The sequence below is a fragment of the Mobula hypostoma genome, chromosome 6 (genome assembly GCF_963921235.1).
Source record: "Mobula hypostoma chromosome 6, sMobHyp1.1, whole genome shotgun sequence".
Lineage (NCBI taxonomy): Eukaryota > Metazoa > Chordata > Chondrichthyes > Myliobatiformes > Myliobatidae > Mobula > Mobula hypostoma.
The window spans coordinates 179,686,847-179,709,072 of NC_086102.1; the positions used below are offsets into that span (position 1 = coordinate 179,686,847).

General features: G+C 41.6%; 1 long non-coding RNA gene across 1 annotated transcript in view; it reads left to right on the forward strand.

The window, feature by feature from the left end:
* The window catches only part of LOC134347738 (uncharacterized), a 51,767-nt gene that overhangs the window by 12,473 nt on the left and 17,068 nt on the right, over nt 1–22,226 (forward strand). Inside the window, exons 3-4 of the long non-coding RNA XR_010018243.1 lie at nt 9,872–10,027; nt 15,925–16,025. This is a non-coding gene — a long non-coding RNA (uncharacterized LOC134347738). The remainder of the gene's footprint in view (nt 1–9,871; nt 10,028–15,924; nt 16,026–22,226) is intronic.

Consider the following 22,226-nt stretch of genomic DNA (forward strand, 5'->3'; position numbering starts at 1 on the left):
AGAAGAATTGCAAGTAATGCTTAGTTAAATAGATCTTTCTTTCAGATGCAGACTAGGTATAATACGTTATTGAAAGAACTAAACCAGTCTGAATTAAGTAGTTCAAACAGGCTATATCCAAGTTCAATATGAGTTGTGTATCAAGTTTATTTAAAGGTACCTTCAGTGTTTAAGAGACTGACAATGTTTTCTTTGTGTTTGCAAACACAAAGATAATTATCAGTTGGTAATATAAAATGCTGGTGATTTGAAATTATTTGTATATTAATGTTCGGCTATATGATGTGACCTGGCATGTTGACAATTTTTAGATTTTTTTTGTTTCCATTTCAAACTTCCAGTATCCAGAATATTTCACTTTAGATTTAGAGAGGCAACTGCCTGCTCTTACAGATTTTATTTGCTTTTTAAGTCCTTGTTTATGGCCAGTGAAAAGGGATAGTGCAGAATCTCATATTTGTAGTTTCAAGCAACGTTGTTTAATAGCCTCAATTAATGCATCAGAGTGTCTGCAGAGTTCAAGGAGTGATTGGGACGGGAGATATCAAATTCAATGCATCAAAGGAGTAAGATCTCACTACACAGAAACATGGTTCCTGTATCAAGTTCGACTTTGGAGGAGTATGGAGGAGGGGCGGAAGATGTATTAAAGTACAGCCTGGGAGTTTTGAGAAGCTTGGGAGGCAAACATCTGAAGTTACTACCATTCAATATAGTGCGAGTTCTGTCAGCTACAAGAACCTCAGTAGGGAACAGAATGCGTGGAATCTGTTCTTCACCAGTGACATAATCAATCAACTGTGCTATCTCCTGGGATCAGATCCACAGCTAAAAAGCAACAACTTGATGAGCAGTGCACTAAAATCTACACCTTCTGGGCATCATCTGCAGGTTTCTCCCCCCCCAGTCTGCAACTTACTGTTGCATCACATAAACAGCAGATGTTCTGTCTGGATACACATCTGTATACATAAAGCTCAGGATGCTACGGCCGCTACATTCTTCTCTGTGAAATATGGTATTAATAGACTATATTGATTTCGCTTACAACTCCATTCATTCATCTGTATATAACTTATTCTCTTTTTGTAACAGAAGGCTTGCTGCTGAAGTATATAATCACAAAGGGAAAATTATATAGCTCAACCTGAATAACTGGTATTTTACATGATGCATGATAACATAATGACAAAACTCATGCAGATCCTTGCTGTTATCCAACAAAAAAAAAAGAAAGCTCAGGAAGAGGCCTGAATGAGATACCAATCTCTTGAAATACTATAGTTAGTGTCCCTAAAAATACAAGTGCATTAGATAATAATAAATAATTGTTTGAACCTGGAATGCTAGATCTGCATTTTTGAAAATTAATTCAATATTGCCATTTATATGATATTTTTGTACTATTATATGGTCTGCAATTTTTAGAATAATTTACTTTTTTATACTCTTAAGGATTGCTTGTGTATGTGCAAGACTAATATAGAGTAACGTAGTGGTTAGCACATTTTACAGTACAAGCAACCAGAGTTCAATTCCCACCACTGTCTGTAAGGAGTTTGCACGTTCTCCCCGTGACCACGTAGGTTTCCTCCAGGTGCTCCGGTTTCCTCCCACAGTCCAAAGACGTACCAGTTGTTAGGTTAGTCAGTCATTGTAAGTTGTCCCGTGATTACGCTAGAGCTAAATCTGGGGATTGCTGAGTCCTGACGAAGGGTCTCGGCCCGAAACGTCGACTGTACCTCTTCCTAGAGACGCTGCCTGGCCTGCTGCGTTCACCAGCAACTTTGACGTGTGTTGCTGGGTGGTGCAGCTTGAAGGGTTGGAAGGGCCTATTCTGTGCTGGGTTGTAATTAAATATACAATAAACTTTGTTGTGATAGAATACATTACATTTCAATATACAGTATGCTGTGTACTATACTGATGTGCCAGAAAAAAAGGAAACTAGATCTATTATTTTTCTCCATTCTCTCCAAGTTGGCTCATCAAACTGACAAAAATTGTATAATATGATTATTTTAATGACACAGTGGCTTTTGTAAAAAGAGCAAGTGACACAATCTGAAACGTGAGTACCAGCAAAGTAATGCATAAAGGTGACAGTCAACGTCAGGCACTGCAATATTTCTTTAGACCACTGACATATTGCTGCAAGGTTTGTGTACAAATGCCATTACCCCAGGTTCTTCTTAGCTATGCATAGTGGACTTCTCAGAATGGATGGCAGGGTTTGTTTGCTCAATGGCCCCCTTATAAGATGTGAGGGGCAAATTGGGCAGACTAGATTGGGGAACTCCAAGATCTAGATTCCAAAACCTAGCCCTGGATACCTTCTTGCACAACTGGATACCTTCTTCCTCACTTGCAGACCCCAGTCAGTATGAATTGGCAACAACAGGCGACATGGTAGCGGAGTTGTTGGCACACTTTACCGTACCAGCAGCCCGGGTTCAATACTGTAAGGAGTTTGTACGCCTTCCCTGTGGAACGTGTGGGTTTCCTCCGGGTACTCCAGTTTCCTCCCACAGCCCAAAGACATACCAGTTGGTAGGTTAATAGGTAATTGTAAATCATCCCGTGATTAGGCTAGGGTTAAATCAGGGGTTGAGGGGCATTGAGTTTTGGAAACTCGGAAAAGCCTATTCCACACTGTATCTAATTAATAAATAAATAAACATCTCCTCCACAATCTCCATCAGTACAGGTGCACCATAAATAAGGCTGTGTGCTTAGCCCCCTGCTCTACTCACTCTATACTTAGGACTATAAGATTAAGCACAGCTCCAATCCCATATTTAAGTTTACTGATGACACCACTATTGTTGACCAAATCAAGTTGTATCCAGGCCTAGGCCTTGGAAGCTAGATCTTGGAATTGCCCAATCTTCTCGAGCCAATCGCCCCCATACCTTATAAGTGGCCCATGAACCAATCCTCATTAAGAGACCGGAGCCAGAGAGAATAAGTAACTTTAAATTCCTTGGTGTTATTATATCAAAGGATCTGTCCTGGGACCAGTACGTAAGTATCATTACAAAGAAGGCACGGCAATATTTTCTTAGAAATTTGCACATATTCAGCATGTTATTTTTATCTTTGACAAACTTCTATAGATGCACCATGGAGAGTATCCTGACTGATCGAATCTTTGCTGGGTGTGGAAACATACATGCCCAAGAACAGGAAAGCTACAAAATAGTGATTACAATCCAGTCCATCACAGGAAAACCATTTACCACCATTGAGCACATTTACAAGGACTGGTATCGCAGAAAAGCAGCTTCTATCATCAAGAACCCCCACCATCCAGGCAAGCTCTCTTCTCACTGCTGCCGCTGGGAAGGAGGTACAGGAGCCTTAGAGGCATGATGTCATAGAAAAATTCAGCCAGAAACAGGCCCTTTGGCCCAACTAGTCCCTGCTGAACTATTTAAGCTGCCTTCTCCCATCGATCTGAACCAGGACCATAGCCTTCCATATCCCTACCACCCCTACTACCCCTAGCATGGACTCAGGGTTGAGTATGTAGGAAATCTCCAGAAGATCTTGGACAGATTAGGAGAATGAGCAAAGAAATAGAAGATGGGATGTAGTGTTAGCAAGTGCACGGTCATGGACTTTGGTAGAAGGAATAAAGGTTTAGATAAGTCCCTAAGTGGGGAGAAAATTCAGAATTCAGAGATGCAAAGAGACTTGGGAGTCCTCGTGCAGGATTTCATAAGCTTAACTTTCAGGTTGAGATGGTGGTAAAGAAGGTAAATGCAATGTTAGCATTCACATCAAGAGGACTAGAATATAAAAGCAAGGATGTAATGCCTAGGCTTTATAAGGCATTTGTCAGACTATATTTGGAGTATTGTGAGCAGATTTGGGTCCTTCATCTAAGGAAGGATGTGCTGGCATTGGAGAAGGTCCTGAGAAGATTCATGAGAATGATCTGGGGAATGAAAGGGTTAACATGAGGAGCACTTGATGGCTCTGGTTCTGTGGTCATTGGAGTTTAGAAGAATGAGGGGGGAATCTCATTAAAACCGGTTGAATATAGGAAGGCCTAGAGAGAGTGGATGGGCTGAGAATGTTTCCTATAATGGAGAAGTCTAGGACACGAGGGTAGAGCATCAGAATAGAAGGACGTCCATTTAGAACTGAGGTGAGGAGGAATTTGTTTTTAGCTAGAGGGTGGCGAATCTGTGGAATTCATTGCCGCAGATGGCTGTGGAGGCCAAATCATTGGCTATATCTAAAGTGGAGGTTGATAGGTTCTTGATTAGTCAGGGCATCAGAGAGAAGGCAGGAGAAAGCAGATGAGAGGGATAATAAATCAGCCATGATAGAATGGCTGAGCAACTTGATAGGCTGAATGGCCTAATTCTGCTCCTATGTCTTATTGTCTTATGGTCTCATTGAACTGAAGGTTCTGTATCCTCGGATTTATTCTATGACTTACGATTTGTTTAAGGCACAACTGCAGATGTCCTGTGGCGAGCACTCTAACTGGCTGCATGTTCGTCTTGTATGGGGGGGAGGCACTACACAGGATCAAGGTAAGCTGCAGAGAGTTGTAAACTTAGTCACCTTCAAGGAGTGATGCCTCAAAAAGGCGGCACCCAACATTAAAGACCCCCATCTCCCAGAACATGCCCTCTTCACATTGCTACCACCAGGGAGGAGGTACAGGAGCCTGAATGCATACACTCAACAATTCAGGAACAGCTTTTTCCCCTCTGCCATCAGATTTCTGAATGGACGTTGAACTTATGAACACTACCTCACTACTTTTTTTTTCTATGTTTGCATTACTTATTTAATTTAACTTGAAAAAATACATACTTCTTACTGTAATTTGCAGTTATTATTATTATATATTGCAATGTACTGCTGCGACCTAGCAACAAATTTCATGACATATGCCAGTGACATTAAACCTGATTCTAATTCTCATTCTGAACTCTCCTGAGGCATGAATTTCTCAAGGGAAGATTTGATAGAGCTATACAAAATTATTGGGGAAAGTGTGTATAGATAGGATAAATGCAAGCAAGGTTTTTTCCACTGAAGTTGGGTAAGTCTAGGTCATAGGTTAAAGGGTGAAAGGTGAAATATTAAGAGGAACCTGAGAGAGATCTTTTTCACACAGAGAGTGGAGAGAGAGAGAGAGAGTGGAATGAGCTGCCAGCAGAAGTGGTGGATGCACGTTTGATTCCACCATTCCAGGGAAATTGGGATAGGTATGAGCATTAGATGGGTATGAAAGGCTGTGGTCCATGTGCGAATCGATGGGATTAGACAGAATAATGGTTCAACACAGACTGGATGGGCCAAAGGGCCTGTTCCTGTGTTGTACTGCTCTATGACCATGGCTCTATAAAGATGACTCACCAGTTGATTAGAGTAGAATTTAAATAGAGGTCTAAACCTGAGGCATCAGAATCAGAATAAATTTTATTATCACTGACACAGGTTGAGAAATGTGTTGCTTTGTGGCAACTGTACAATGCAAGGTTAATGTTACAATAGAAAATAAATAAATAAATAATGCAAACATAGAATAGCGAGGTAGTATTCGTGGGTCCATGGACCATTCAGAGCACGGACAGCAGAGGAGAAGAAGCTGTTTCTCAGTCACTGAGAGTGGGATCTTCATGCTCCTGTACCTTCTCCCTGATGGTAGTAATGAGAAGAGGGCACGTCCCAGGTAGTGAGGGTCCTCGATGATGGATGCCGCTTTCTCGAATCACTGCCTTTTGAAGATGTCCTCGATGGTGGGGAGGGTTGTGCCCGTGATGGAGCTGGCTGAGTTCTACAACCCTCTGCAGCCTCTTCTGATCCTGTGCATTGGAGCTTCCATACCAGGAGGTGATGCGACCAGTTAGAATTCTCTCCACCATACCTCTGTAAAAAAATTGCTGGAGTCTGGTTTCAAAAGGAATGTAGAAAAGAAAAGCCTACTAGCAAAAGCGATTGTATGCCCCTTTAGACAAAGACAGAAGAATTCATAAAGGGGAACTAAAAAACACAAGAGAAATTAAACAAATATATTTTATCTCTCTTCAAAGAAGAAGACAGAAAAACTCCCAGAGCTACTGGAAAACCAGGAGTCCAGTGCAGTTGAGGAGTTAAAGGAGATTAGAGTGAATAAAAGTCTGCCTCTTGAGAAGTTAGTGAGCTTGAAAACTAGTAGATCCCACAAATCGGAGATTTGGAAAATGGCAACATGGGGTCTGTAAATGTTCAACCAGAATTCTATAGAATCTGGAGTAGTATATAATAGAGCAGGACCGAGAAGCTGAATTGCCCGTTCCTACTCCTACTGACGACCAAAATCACTTTCTACACCATTCAACAAAGATAACTCTTAGTCATGAAATCTTGCCCTTTGATTAAAAAAAGTGATTAAAAAATGATTATCATAGAATTACTAATTTTCATAAGATGTTTTCCAATAAAACGATATATGTAACAGATAAAATGTTAACTTGAACACTAGATTAATAATGAAGGATACCATGAGTTACTGTATACACTTCTTTTGCTGTGATGGATCACAACAGCTTATAGATACATGGTTTTGAGTTGCCAGATCTTTTAGCCAATACCACTTAGCACTATGATAGAGCCACAGAACATGATAGAAGATGCTCCCATTGTGAAGGTGGAGAACTGCCTTCATAAGGACATGTAGGACAGACACTCCTGGCAGTGTAATTATGGACAGATTCAGCTGTCCTTATCATTTTCTGCCGTGTCATAGGATGTGGGCAATCATGGTCCATGACCATGACTGTTCTTGGCAAATTCTGTAGAAGTGGTTTGTCATTGCTTTCTTCTGTATAGTGTCTTTACAAGATGGGTGACCCTAGCCATTATCAATACTCTTCAGAGATTGTCTGCCTGGCATCAGTGGTTGCATAACCAGGACTTGTGATATGCACCACCTGCTCCCATGACTTCACATGTCCCTGATCGGGGGGGGGGGGGGGCCCCCCGCTAAGCAGGTGCTACACATTGTCCAGGGGTGACTTGCAGGCTAACCGAGGGAAGGAGTGCCTTACACCTCCTTTGGTAGAGAGGTATCAGTATCACCACCCCACTATCCCAGCTGCATCAAATAGATTTATGGGGACAAATCTAGACTGATTTACTCCCCACTTACTGTAGCTTCAGTTTGACAGCTATGTCCCTCAGTATCTAACCAGGTTAGTCAGTATGGTGTTACCGAGCCACTCATGGTGAAGGACTTTCTGTGTTCTTGCTACTTTCAATGGATCATCCAAGTGTCATTCAACATGAAGAAGCACCGATTCATCAGCTGAGGGACAATGATAGGTGATACTCAGCAAGAAACGTCCTTACCTGTATCTGATCTAATGCCTGGAAAGTTCATGGACTATAGAGGTAATGTTGGGGACACCCATTCCAAGTGTATAGGAATTTGCCACCAGACCACTTTCCCTGCTGCAACTTATGCCTCTATATTTACGAATCCAGTAACTTAACCATTATGCCAAACATGTAATCCAACTACAGGGCACATACCGTATTGCTGGTGCCCGTAAGGTCACGCTGATCATTATTTTATACACTCTTAGCTTTTTGCAAACGAGAGCAGAAGACAGCTGCATTATTTTCCAGCCCGCAACACACAGTTGCAGGAGACCGGAATTCATTACCTGTTCCCTTGGCAGACAGCAGCATACAGCTTTGTAAAGAATGCACATATAGCCCATTGGTGCATGTTGCCGTTGACTGCATTCATACGTTGAACGCATCACAAGTATGAATCCTGAAACGACTTGATTTGAGAAGGCTTTTTCTCCCACCCTGCAGTACCACTGATGGGCAAATGTACCCAGCAAGCGGAAACAGTGTTTAATTTTGAATGTGTATGGTGTGCCTCTCCATACCTGAACCACTGTTCTAAACAAAATAGTGGCGGCTGGAGACATGGGCAGACACCTAACCACGTGCCCCCTCGACTTCAGTGTGCAATCCACATACAGCAGAAAACACATGTGGAACAGAAATTATGCTCCCTTCTTAAACCACATTATGCAGACCATTCGTAAGCTCAATCATCAATTCTGCTGTCTGGACCACTCGGGAAGGAGCTTATCCTACGTTGTAAAGTACGCAATGAAATTCAAGGTGGTCTCTAAACTCAGGAAAGCCTAGAGCTGGAGGAAGGCGAAAAGATGAATGAGGAAAATGGAAGCTCTTTTTGAGCAGCCAGTCAGAGATATCAGAGTGCACTTTCAATGACACAAAACCGATTTCTTATTCAACAGCTGCTGTGGCCATCAAACCATCTAACCAAAATGGTAAATTAAAAATCAACACCAAACTAACAAACCAAATATAAGAGCAACATTATAGAGAGATCAGTGAATTTTGGGGCAACGCGGTAGTGTAGAGATTAGCACAACACTTTACACTCCCAACGTTCCGGGTTTAGTTCCCGCTGCTGTCTGTAAGGAGTTTATACATTCTTCCCGAGACCGTATGGGTTTCCTCCGGATACTCCAGTTTTCTCCCAGAGTCCAAAGATATACCGGTTGGTAGGCTAATTGGTCATTGTAATTTGCCCTGTAATTAGGCTAGAGTTAAATTGGGGTTGTTGGGTGTCGCAGCTCGAAGGGTTGGAAGGTCCTGTTCCACTCTGTATCTCAATAAAGTGTTGAAACGTTGGCCAGTACTTCCATGTAAGAAGTATTCCAGTGTTGCATGAAGTTATTTGGGCTTTTCATTTACTACCCTGCTAGGTGGGACTTCTCAGTAAGTGGAAAAGAGAAAAGGCAGAAGTAATAGAGTTAGTTAGAGGAGAAGAGTCAACTAGGTTGGAGCCCTGCTGATTCAATCATTTCAACACGTCTGGAGGATCACCACAAGACTACAAGACCATAAGACATAGGAGCAGAATTAGGCCATTCAGCCCATTTGATTCCACTCTGTCATTTCATCATGGCTGATCCCAGATCCCATTCAACCCCATACACCTACCCTCTCACCATAGCTTCTCTATCAAGAAAGAACTCCAGAGGTACATCAGGAAGTGGCAGATTATCTTTAACTCATGTTAGCTGGCTTTAACTGTTCAAGAGTGTGCTTCAGAGTGAAGTGTTATGGATGTTACCAGCACAGCCAGTGTTGGGAAAATTTCACGTGTGGCATGTGGCAGATGGGACCCCAGCATATATTTCCTATTGTTAACAAAAGTTCAGCACAAAATCCAATACAATTTGGTAATGAACGGGTGCTGGAGTTGGTCTCTCAGCTCAGTAATATCACTGAACACGTGATGCAACAACTTGCAACATACAGTCTGCAACAGTCTGTGATCATATCCCTCTGATTTAAGATTAGTAACCAATTAAAGTTTACATGGCAGTTCATTGTTGTGAAGTGAAACAGTAAACTGGAATGTAGAAACAAATTATACATGGACGGAGTTTTATTTTGATGCAAATAATTCAAAACTTTTAACTAAAATTAGAGATCATGATGATACAACACAGAAATGAGTGGGAACACTCAGGGGTACACACTAATGTCAGGAAAAAAACAGCAAGAAATAACAAATTCACCTTCTGACTCTTCATGCATGGTTTCCTAATTGGTAAGTTCACCTCGTATGCCCTCAAAAAGCAGGCACACATTTAAAATTCACATTACATTTAATGATCACTCTTTGTTGCACTGAAAAGGAGAATGGGATTTTGTCAAACTAGCTAATACCAATGCATCACAGAGAATTTGGATTTAATTTGAGGCTCGGCCAGCAAGATAAAAATGCTTTAGTTTTTATTTTTGTCTTCTTTATCAGAATATAAATAAGGGATAGTTTTAAAAATTTCTGTTTCTTGTCCAACAGAACCATGGGCTGTCTATCAGATTCAATCAAAAGACCAGAGTCATTTTGAGGCTTCAACCCCATCACTGGAACTGATGAGGAGCCTCCTATAAACAGCTGTTGAATTCCTCTTGGTCTTTGAGGTGGGATCGCAGTCAAGATTGTTTTTTCAGTAAGGTATGATGCAAAGTTTCGTTCTTCCAAAAAAGCATTCTCCACTCTCCCACCTCCACTCCTACCTGCCACTTCACATCCCAGCCCAGCAGGAGCTTTTGGTTCTCTCCAGTTTCCTGGACCCGTTGCAATTTGCCTATCATCACAATAGATCAATGGCAGATGCAATCTCAATGGCTCTCCATGCAGCTTTAGACCACCTGGACAACACAAACACCTACGTCAGGATGCTGTTCATCGACTATAGCTCAGCATTCAATACCAACATTCCCCCAATTCTGATTGAGAAGTTGCAGAACCTGGCCCTCCCCCTGCAGTTGGATCCTCGACTTCCTAACCAGAAGACCACAATCTGTGCAGATTGGTGATAATGTCTCCTCCTTGCTGACGATCAACACTGGGGCACCTCAGGGGTGTGTGCTTAGCCCACTGTTCTACTCTCTCTATACCCATGACTGTGTGGCTAGGCATAGCTCAAATACTATCTATAAATTTGCTGACAATACAACCATTGTTGGTAGAATCTCAGGTGGTGACGAGAGGGCATACAGGAGTGAGATATGCTAACTAGTGGAATGGTGCCACAGCAACAACCTGGCACTCAACATCAGTAAGATGAAAGAGCTGATTGTGGACTTCAGGAAGGGTAAGACAGAGGAATACATACTAATCCTCATAGAGGGATCAGAAGTGGAGAGAGTGAGCAGCTTCAAGTTTCTGGGTGTCAAGATCTCTGAGGATCTAACCTGGTCCCAACGTATTGATGCAGTTATAAAGAAGGGAAGACAGCAGCTATACTTCATTAGGAGTTTGAGGAGTTTGTCAACAAATACACTCAAAAACTTCTACAGATGTACCGTGGCGAGCATTCTGACAGGCTGCATCACTGTCTGGTGGTGGCGGTGGGGGGGATGCTACTACACAGGACTGAAAGAAGCTGCAGAGAGTTGTAAATTTAGTCGGCTACATCTTGGGTACTAGCCTACAAAGTACCCAGGACATCTTCAAGGATCGGTATCTCAGAAAGGCGTTGTTCATTATTAAGGACCTCCAGCACCCAGGGCATGCCCTTTTCTCACTGTTATCATCAGGTAGGAGGTACAGAAGCCTGAAGGCACACACTCAGCGATTCAGGAACAGCTTCTTCCCCTCTGCCATCCAATTCCTAAATGGACATTGAACCCTTGGACACTACCTCACTTTTTATTTAATATATAGTATTTCTGTTTTTTGCACGATTTTTAATCTATTCAATATACATATACTGTATAAGGTATACTGAATACTGAATAAGTTTTACATATTTTTTTCTTCTATGTTATGTATTGCATTGAACTGCTGCTACTAAGTTAACAAATTTCACGTCATATGCCGGTGATAATAAACCTGATTCTGATTATCATCCATAACCTGATGGCTGCCTTATTGTAACTATTAAATTCCAATCTCATGTATCATCTCAGTTTCTGCTGGTTACTGCTTGACAATGCTGAGATTTTAAAATACTCACCATTGTTTTAAACTATGATTCCACCTCATCACATTTATTTACCCTTCTTTTGCCTCTATTTCTGATTTCTATTTCGCCTGCAACTGGGAATTGTTTTTCCTGATTCATCCTCCATATCTCCAATTGCACACATGAAGAGCTGAATCAAAATTTTGTTTCGAACAGCAGCATGGTGGAACTAAAGGGTAAAGGGGAGAAACATCTCTTTAAGGTATTAGCATGAAACGGATATCTGCATAACTTCATACAAAGATGCCTACAAGGTCGACAATGTACCAACCAAGCAGTGACCAACCAGGTTTCCCTTACATACGTTTGAAATATCTGGGAAGTGACAGCCCAGCTGCTTCAAGAACAGAGTATTTCAGTCACACATATGCCAACAGCATCATTGAGCAGAGTACACTGTAGACCAAAAAACAAACCAGCCTATTGAACAAGAGCAATGTGGTCTACAACGTCCAATGTGGGGACTGCAGGAAATATTACGCCCACCAAAATGTGAGAAAACTCTCCCCAAGGATCCATGAACATCAACTGGCCTGTAAAGCACATGACCAACTTTCCCTGGTCTCTACCCATGTAGATCAAGAGGGGCACAAGTTTGACTGGGCATCAGTGAAAGTCATAGTGCAAGCAAACACACAGCATGCAAGAGAATTCCTAGAAGCATGTGGGCCTCAATCTTACTTATAAGCCAATGTGGGCAAAATTCCAGAGCATAACGCACAGCATTCCCCACACAACTAATCAGCGATGAGACCTCCTCCCTACATCACAACTGAGTTTCCGTAATGACGACCATCAGTTGATTCTTAAGTATATAAAGATCAAGTATTTGGAGGACACTTCACAACTGAACAGTGCACTGATGATGTCTCTTTGTATGGTGACGAAATGTTTGTACATGGATTGCCTAGATCAGTGAGCAACTCAATCCAATCATTCTCCTGCATGAATTTCAGTATCTCTATGGATACTTAAGACAACAGTAGGCAATTTTAGCCCATTGACTCTATTCTGCCACACAGTGAGTTCATAGCTGATCTGCGACCTTGTTCCAACCATACCCCCGTGTCCTTCAATATCATTCATTAAAAGAAAGCAGTCATTTTCTTCATACACTCAAGAATTATGGTGCACCTGCCAGAAATCTGAAGTAAAACAGAAAATACTGTAAATAGTCAGCAGATCAGGCAGCAGTTATGGAGAGAGAAACAGTTAATGTTAATATTTTAGATTTAAGTTGGCACTGGTGAAGCCCAGTGATTACTTATTAGTGGCAAACAAAACAAAGAAAACTACTAAATACTTCATGCATAACATTTTATTAATAACAACCACCACTAACAATGGAGAGGTGAGAAGAGCCAAGGCGAGCGGGTGTGAGACAGAATCAAGGCATCTTCAAGAGTGGGGAAGGACCCAACGTTTGATCAATTTAGGCACTGGGCTGAATTAGAAAGGCTGGTATGGGTCAAATTGTGGCAGTGGGTTCAAGGTCCCAGAGCAGACCAAAAATGATGAATGACCTGATGTCTGGTCGACTTAAGTGCTGAGCCAGATTGTAAAGGTCAGTGTGTTGGAACCCAAAGGAAAGGGATGGGCCGGATTTCCCATGTCCTGCTCGGTTCTGCTCACTGCTCTGTCAGGTTTACTCGGTTTTGCGCTGAACTGAGGCTGCGGCCTTCTCTGGCTACATTGATGCCTGGCTTTGTGTTTGTTCTGAATGCTATTTGCATTCCTTTATTGTTTGCATGATGTTTTTTTTCTCTGCACTTTTTTCTAATGGGCTCTTTTGGGTTTCCTTGTTTTGTAGCTGCCTTTAAGGAGACAAATCTCAAGGATGTATAATGTATCCATATTTTGATCATAAATGTACTTTAAACTTTGAACGGTAATCTTCCATCAGAACTAGTAATACTTAGAAGTGGGATGTAAACTCCTACGCTCCCTTAGGCTCGGTACTCCTGAAAGCATTCCAGTACATCATTTCTTCACACTCTATTCAAGTCTAGATGGTCATTTTAGAATATGGTACTCAAAATTGCCTGCATCTTTCTTTAGGAATTGTAGTAATATGCTTTCACTCTCACAACTATTTTCTTTCCTACTATTGAGAAACAGTTTGCTGAAACATTTTTTTTTTCTCCTTTGGCTGGTGCAATGTTTTCTCGTATCATTTTATACTGCCTTTGACTGAATTGCAGAAGTGGACCGTGATGTCCAGCCAAAGCAAAATCAACAATATAGGCAGCTTACTGCTCACAGACCAGTAAGTGCTTACCACTGACAGAATAGAGGAGGGGTGACCGGTACGGGCTTGAACCTGCAGAGGAGTTACCACCAAACAAGTGAGCAGCAGAGAGGTAAACGGGAGAGTCTAAGATCAGGGGATGCAGACTCAGAAGGGAGGGACATTGTTTAAGGACGGAGGTGAGGAGGAATTTCTTTTGCCAGAGAGTGGTAAATCTGTGGAATTTGTTGCCACCGGCAACTGAGAAGGCCAAATCATTGGGTATATCTAAGGCAGAGGTTGATAGATTCTTGATTAGGGGTATGGGAAGAATGCAGGAGATTGGGGCCGAGAGGGAAAATAGATTGGACATGATGGAATGATGGACCAGACTCAATGGGCTAAAGGTCTAATTCTGCTCCTACATCTTATGATCTTACGGAATGGTAAGGAGATCACTTCGGAGGGGTTATAGTGAGAGGTAAGACAAGTAAAAAGTTTAGCAAAAGGAGAGTGACGAACAGAGAGATGCAGCTTATGAGTAGCAATGCTCAGGAAAGAGGGTCAACAGGCAAGAACTCAGGGGATACACTCATCAGCTGCTGGTGGACAATTTCAAAATTCCAGAAAATATGTTCCCTCCGAGACTTGCTGGTCAAAGAATACTTGTAGATGTCAAAGCTTAGGTGTGATGGAGTGTTCTCTATTCTCTGGATTTTCATATTTTCAAAAATGGAGAAGTTGAATAATTATCTCGCAATGTACCTCATCATAACCCTTGGAGCCTATCAGTCTACTTGCACCGCATTTCCTCTCTAACTGCAGCAGGATCTACTGAATCTTGTTTATCATTTTAGTACCACAATGTATGGCATGATCTGTCTAACTGGCACACAGTCAAAACCTTTTCAATGTATCTCATTACACACAACAATAATAAACTATTACCAATATCGTCCAAGCTGCTTTATTGACCCATCCTCTTTAACAAATCTCACAAATCAATTCCTACCATTCCTACTCAAGCGTTAGAGTTGCAATGTGTACCATGTACAAAATATACCACTGAGAGCAACACACACAAAATGCTAGAGGAACTCAAGTGGTCAGGCAGCATTTATGGAAAAAACTGAATAGTCTACGTTTTTTTGGCCAGAGACCCTTCTTCAGCACTGAGAAGGAAGGAGGAAGACGCCAGAATAAAAATATTGGGGGGGGGGGAAGGGGAAAGAGACTAGCTGGAAGGTGAAAGACAAAGACAGGTGGATGGGAAAGATCAAGGGCTGGGGAAGAAAGAATCAGATAAGAGAGGAGAGTGGACCTTAGGAGAAAGGGAAAGAGAAAGGGACCTGGGGAAAGTAATTAATAGGCAGTCAAAAAGAAGTAAGAGGTCAGATTGAGGAACAGAGGAAGGGGTGGAGGAAAATGTTTACCATTGAAACTCAGTAAGTTTGCTCACAAACCTGGAAACTCGATTATCTTGACAGGACAACTGTCATGAAAGAATATCACCATCCAGAAGTTTCCTCACAGGCTTCTCGGACTTGTCTTTGTCATTTGGCCAAAATACTGGAATTCCTTACCTGACAGAACTGTGGAAGTAGTTGAAATGGATCAGAACTCTGAATAAACTTGTGTTATTGTAGTTGTTGCTGGAATTTCAGTTGGTGTGTCCGGTAGCTCTGTTGTATTTTATGGTTTAAACATAGCAATTGCACCACTTCTGAAGTAATTAATTGCGTGAGGAGCTTTGAAGCATCTTAATGTGATTGGGAACTATAAAATTGCAAGGATTATAATTATTGTTATGGGTTTTGCTATTCTGAAGTGACAATAAACAGCAGTTTATGATATTTAAAATTAGCTGGTTTAACTACTGCACTGGGCTCATTTGCTTGATCGATTTACAGTTATTTTGATGGGAAGACTGTTTTTTTCATCTCTTGGTTACCCTCAATAAACTATATTTTTAGTCACATCTGTTCCTCCATACTGATATGTTTATCAGCCAATCTTCTGCCTGTGCAGTGTTCAGACTCCATTTGTGATGAATCCTTAAGGCCCTTGTGAGGATTGTCTTTTTTTTTGGCTCCTTATTTACAGTAGCGGGTAAGTTCAAAGAATCTGAACTTGTATCACTCTGTGCAATTGCAGATGAGCTAGGACATGGACAATGGACTCAAGTCTAATGGAGAGATTGCATGCTGGCTCTGCTCGTATACAAATTATGGATTTGAATTCAATCTTCTGAATAGGTATGTGGGAATCTGAGGTGTATCATCAGCTGCAGCTGTTATGAAATGCTTGTTGATGTTGCCTAATAATGCTGGCATTATGACTTATGACAAGTGGCTCCGGTATCCCTGCTACAACTCAAAGGGCATGTAAGACCATAAGATATAGGAACAGAATTGGGCCATTCAGCCCATCAAGTCTGCTCCACCATTGCATCATGGCTCATCCCGGATCCCACTCAACCCCATTCACCCGCCTTCTCGCCATAACCATTGATGCCCTGACCAATCAGGAAACAATCAATTTTTGCTTTAAATATATCCACGGTCTTGGCCTCCACAGCTCTCTATAGCAGAGCATTCCACAGTCTCACTACTCTCTGGCTAAAAAATTTGCTGCTTACCTCTGATCTACAGGATCGCCGCTCAATTTTGAGCCCATGGCCTTCAGCTCTGGACACCCCCACCAAAGGAAACATCCTCTCCACATCCACCTTTTCTAGTCCTTTCAACATTCAGTAGGTTTCAATGAGATCCTCTTCCCTCCCTCCCCCTGGCATTCTTCTAAATTCCAGAGAGTACAGGCCCAAAGCTGCCAAATGTTCCTCATATATTAACCCCTTCATTCCTGGAATCATCTTCGTGAACATACTCTGGACTCTCTCCAATGACAACTCATCTTTTCTGAGATATGAGGCCCAAAACTGTTGACAATACGCCAAGTGCCTCAGCTTTATCTTCTTGCTTTTATATTCAGTTCCCCTTGAAATAAATTCCAACGTTGCATTTGCCTTCTTTACCACAGACTCAACCTGTAAATTAACCTTCTGGGAGTCTTACATGAGGACTCCTAAGTTTCTTCACATCTCTGAAGTTTGAACTTTCTTCCCATTTAGATAATAGTCTGCACTATCGTTCCTTTTACCAAAATGCATTATGGTACATTTCCCAACACTGTATTCACTCTGCCACTTTTTTGCCCATTCTTTCTGTTTGTCTAAGTCCTTCTGCAATCACATTGCTTCCAAGTACTACCTACCACTCCACCTATCTTCATATCATTTGCAAACTTTGCCACAAATCTAAATCATTGACAAACAATGTGGAAAGTAACAGTTGCAAGACTGACCCATGAGGAACACCACTAGTCGCTGGCAGTCAACCAGAAAAGACCACTTTTATTCCCACTCGCTGCCTCCTGCCTGTCAGCCATTCCTCTATCCATGCCAGTACCTTTCCTGTAATACCATGGGATTTTATCTTGTTAAGCAGCCTCATGTGTGGCACCTTATCAAAAATGCCTTCTGAAAATCCAAGTAAATGATCCACTGCTTCTCCTTTTTCCACCCTGCTTGTTACTTCCTCGAAGAACTCTAACAGATTTGTCAGGCAAGATTTCCCTTTACAGAAATCATGCTGACTTTGACTTATTTTATTATTAGACTCCAAGTACCCCGAACCTCATCCTTAATAATGGACTTCAACAGTTTCCCAACCATTAAGGTTAGGCTTACTGGCCTATAATTTCCTTTCTTTTGCCTTCCTCCCTTCTTACAGAGTGGAGTGATATTTGCAATTTTCCAGTGCTCCAGAACCATGCCAGAATCAACTGATTCTTCAAAGATCATAACCACTGCATCTGCTGTATCTTCAGAAACCTCTTTCAGAAATCTGGGATGTAGTCCATCTGGTCTAGATGACATCAATCTTAAGACATTTCAGTTTGCCTAACACTTTTTTGTTTGAAGTAGCAATGGTACTCACTGCTGCTCCCTGTCGCTCATGGACCTCTGGCACTCTGCTAGTGTCTTCCACAATGAAGACTGATGCAAAGTACTTACTAAGTTCATCCGCTATTTCTTTGTCCCTCATTACTACTTCGCGAGCATCATTTTCCAATGGTCCAATATCAACTCTCACCTCCCCTTTACTCTTTATATAACTGAAAAGACATTTAGTATCCTGCTTTATACTGTTGACTAATTTGCCCTCATATTTCATCTTTTCCCTTCTTATGACTTTTTTTGTTGCCTTTTGTTGGATTTTAAAAACTTCCCAATCATCCAACTTCCCACTCACTTTTGCTACATTATATGCCCTTTACTTGGCTTTTATGCAGTCCTTAACTTTCCTCATCAGGCACGGTTGCCTAAGTTTGCCATTTGAGAACTTCATCTTCTGTGGGACATAGCTATCCTGCACATTATGAACTATTCCCAGAAACTTCAGCCACCTCTTCTCTGCCATCATCCCCACCAGTATCCTCCTCCAATCCACTTAGGCAAGTTCTTCTCTCATGCCTCCATAATTTCCTTTATTCTGTTGTGATACTGATACATCTGACTTCTGCTTCTCCCTCTCAAATTGCAGAATGAATTCAATAATATTATGATTACTGTCTCCTAAGGGTTCCTTTACCTTAAGCTCCCTAATGAAATCTGGATTATTACACAAAACCTAATCTAAGATGGCTTTTCCCAGAGTAGGCTCAAGCACAAACTCCTCTAAAAAGTCATCTTGTAGGCATTCAACAAATTCCCTTTCTTGAAATCCAGCACTAACATGATTTTCCCAATCCCCTTGCATATTGAAGTCTCCTATTACAATTGTTTCATTACGCTTATAATGTTGTAAAAAAGACAAAAACACCATAGGTTGGCCCTAGAGAGTCTGTTGTGTTTGAGTATGTCACAATCTTACTGGAAGATGAGTTTATCATCCAATACCAAAAAAAAGAAATGAAAATAACCATGGAAATATACATGGTTCAAAAGTAGACCTGCATTTTTGATATTTGTCATTGACTTGATCCAGGATTCAATTTTGAAGTGGAAGATACAGTCTCAATAAGATCATGTAAATATATCTGAAGAACTACTATGTGTGTGGGCACAGTGATACAACTATTAGACAGTTCATGCTGTAGTCTCACAGATTCAGCAACCCTGGTTCATTTCTGACTTCCTGTGCTGTCTGTGTGGAGTCTACATTCTGATTGTATTCGGTTTATTATGAACAAAGTTCTGAATTCAAATGAAGATCTTAAGCCCTATCCAATATAGATAGGGTAGCTGCAGGTACCCTCACTAGAGGGAGGTTATACTGTAGCCACCTCCTCTTCAAAGACTAGATCACTTCCCCGTTTATCTTCCACAGCAAGTTTAACTGTCAATACCCACTAATTGAGTGGTGAGTCACGTCTCCCTACCAAGCTGGAGATACTTCCAGCTAACAAAGTAGTTTAAAATCAATTCATCTATTTTTAGTAATACACATTTAAATTTAGATAAAATTCTTAAAAGACATTTAAAACTCAAGATGAATTCTATGTGATAAAATGTTTGCAAATGACAAGCAATTTCTAAAACACAAAAGATTTCCAATACACACATACAATTCCTATAACCTAAAATGACATACCTGTAATACACATCAAAGTTGCTGGTGAACGCAGCAGGCCAGGCAGCATCTCCAGGAGGAGGTACAGTCGACGTCGACTGTACCTCTTCCTGGAGATGCTGCCTGGCCTGCTGCGTTCACCAGCAACTTTGATGTGTGTTGCTTGAATTTCCAGCATCTGCAGAATTCCTGTTTGCGTTTTTAAAAATGACATACCTGTGCTGTTTTTCAGTTACATTCATCAGGACAGGTGAATTCATTGTTTAATTAGGCTGTAGTGGACCCCATTGTTTTCTCTTGATTAGGTAATAGGCTAACGAGGACACCATTATTCTCTTATTTATGACTGAAGGTTGAGTAAGGAATATTGGTTGTAAGTTTAACTTACTCTAAAACAACTCTTTGGCCCCTGGAAGTGTCAGCTGCTGTGTTAGAAAACTGAGTTTGGCAAATAGCCCTCGGCCCCCCCCACCAGTCCCTGGACAGTGAATATCCATCACAGTATGTGATCTAGGTACCTCATGGGTTTCCTCCATGGGCTCTGGCTTCCTCCCACATCCTGTTACAAGTAATGTTGTTATTTCCTTTATGGTGAAACCTAACAACATACAAATGGCAGTGATGCTTCATTCCCCAGTGATCTCAATCCCTTTAATGAAAGGGAGAATAGCACTGCACTTGCAAATCCCCACATCATACTGTGATCCTGTGATCTCTGTGTCCAATGTCAGAATATTCTTCAAGAGAGTGAACTTTTGCAAGACATTAGAATACAACAGTGTACCTGGCAGGATGCTGAGAATCTCTGCCAACCAATCGCTGGAGTGTTCTAGGACATCTTCAAACTCTCAATGTTGTGGTATGAGGTGCCTGCCTGCTTCAAGACCATTCACCAGTGCCCAAGAAGAGCTGTCTTAATGGCAGTACCCATATCCACCATAATGAAGTGCTTTGAGAGGCTGGTTATGACCAGAATTAACTCCTGACTGAGAAAGTACCCGTGATCCTACTGCCACAACAGATGTAATCTCAGCTGCAAAGCACAACAGGTGTTTTGGAGCACGTAGACAACAGCAAAACATACATCAGGTCAATATTTATCTATTACAATTCAATACCATCACAGTATTAATCACCAAGTTTCTAAACCTGGACCTCTGTACCCTCTCTGCAACTGGATCCTCAACTTCTACCTTAGGAGACCACAGTCAGTGCAGACCTATAGCAACATCTCCTCCTCCCTGACGATAAACACAGGCACAACTCAAGGATGTGTGCACGGCCCACAGCCCTACTCTCTCCACACTCACGACTGTGTGGCGAGGCACAGCTCAGACACCACCTACAAATTTTGCAGATGACACAAAATGTTGTTAAAATCTCGGACGGTGATGAGGATGGATTGAATGGTAGATGATGTCACAGCAGCAACCTTACACCAACATCAGCAAGATCAAGGAATTGTTTGTGGACTTCAGGAAGGAGAATGCACACTGGTCCTGCTTGAAGAGTCAGTAATGAAAAGGGTAAGCAGCTTTAAGTTCCTGGGTGCCCATAGCTCAGAGGGTCTATCCTAGGCCATTGATGCAATCATGAAGAAGGCACACCAGTGGCTCTACTTGGTGAAGGGTTTGAGGAAATTTGGTATGTGATAAAAGACTCTGATAGAGTTTCTAAAGACGTATGGTGGAGAAAATTCTGACTGATAGGGAACCAGATCACAAGAAGTTGCAGGTGGTTGTAGATTTAACGGGTTCCATCATGGCACAGAATTCCCCACCATCAGGAAGATCCTCAAGAGGCAGTGCCTCAGGAAGGCAGCATCCATCGTTAAGACCATTCACCATTCAGGACGTGCTCTCTTCTCATGACAACCATCAATGAGGAGGTACAGGGGCCTGAAAACCCACATGCAAAAATTGAGGAACAGCCTTTCCTCCTCAGCCACCAGACTTCTGGATTGTCCAGGAACTCATGAGGGTTTGTTTATCTATTAATTTAGTTAGTACTGCTGCTGCAAAACAATTAATTTCACTTCATATGAGACAGTGATAATAAACCTGATTTTGATTCTGATGTGCTTTTATTTGGTTATTGTAAATTACTCCTATTGTGTAGCTGAAAGAAGTGAGAGAATTGTACACCAAAATAGACTTTGTGTGTATTTGTTCTAATTGTGTTCTTTCCTGTAAATTCTTGTGTTTAATTTAGAACATAGAACAGTACAGCAGAAGATCAGGCCTTTCAGCCCACAATGTTGTACAGTGTACTGTCTCCTTGCATTTGCCCTCCCAAGGTGCAAAACCTCACTTCTATCTGGGTTGAACTCCGTCTGCCATTTTTCTGTTCCTATCTGCAACTGATCTATATTGTGCTGTATTCTTTGCCAGTTTTCTATGCTATCCACAACTTCCCCAATCTTGGTATCATCTGCAAACTTTCCAACCGACCCATCTACACTTTCCTCCAGGTCATTTATATGCATCACAAACAGCAGTGGTCCCAGCACAGATCCCTGCAAAACTCCACTAATTACAGACCTCCAGCTCAAATAAGTCTCTTCAACCACTACCCTCTGTCTTCTAGTTCTGAATCCAAACAGCCAATTTGCTGCAGACCCCATGCATCTTAATCCTCTGGATTAGCCTCCCCTGAGGGGTATTGTCAAATGCCTTACCAAAATCCTTGTAGACAATATTTACTGCCCTACCTTCATCAGTCTCTCTTGTCACCTTATCAAAAAAAACCTGTTCCTGAGAATTTTCTCCAGCAATTTCCCTACAACTGATGTGAGACTCACTGGTCTATAGCTCTCAGGATCTT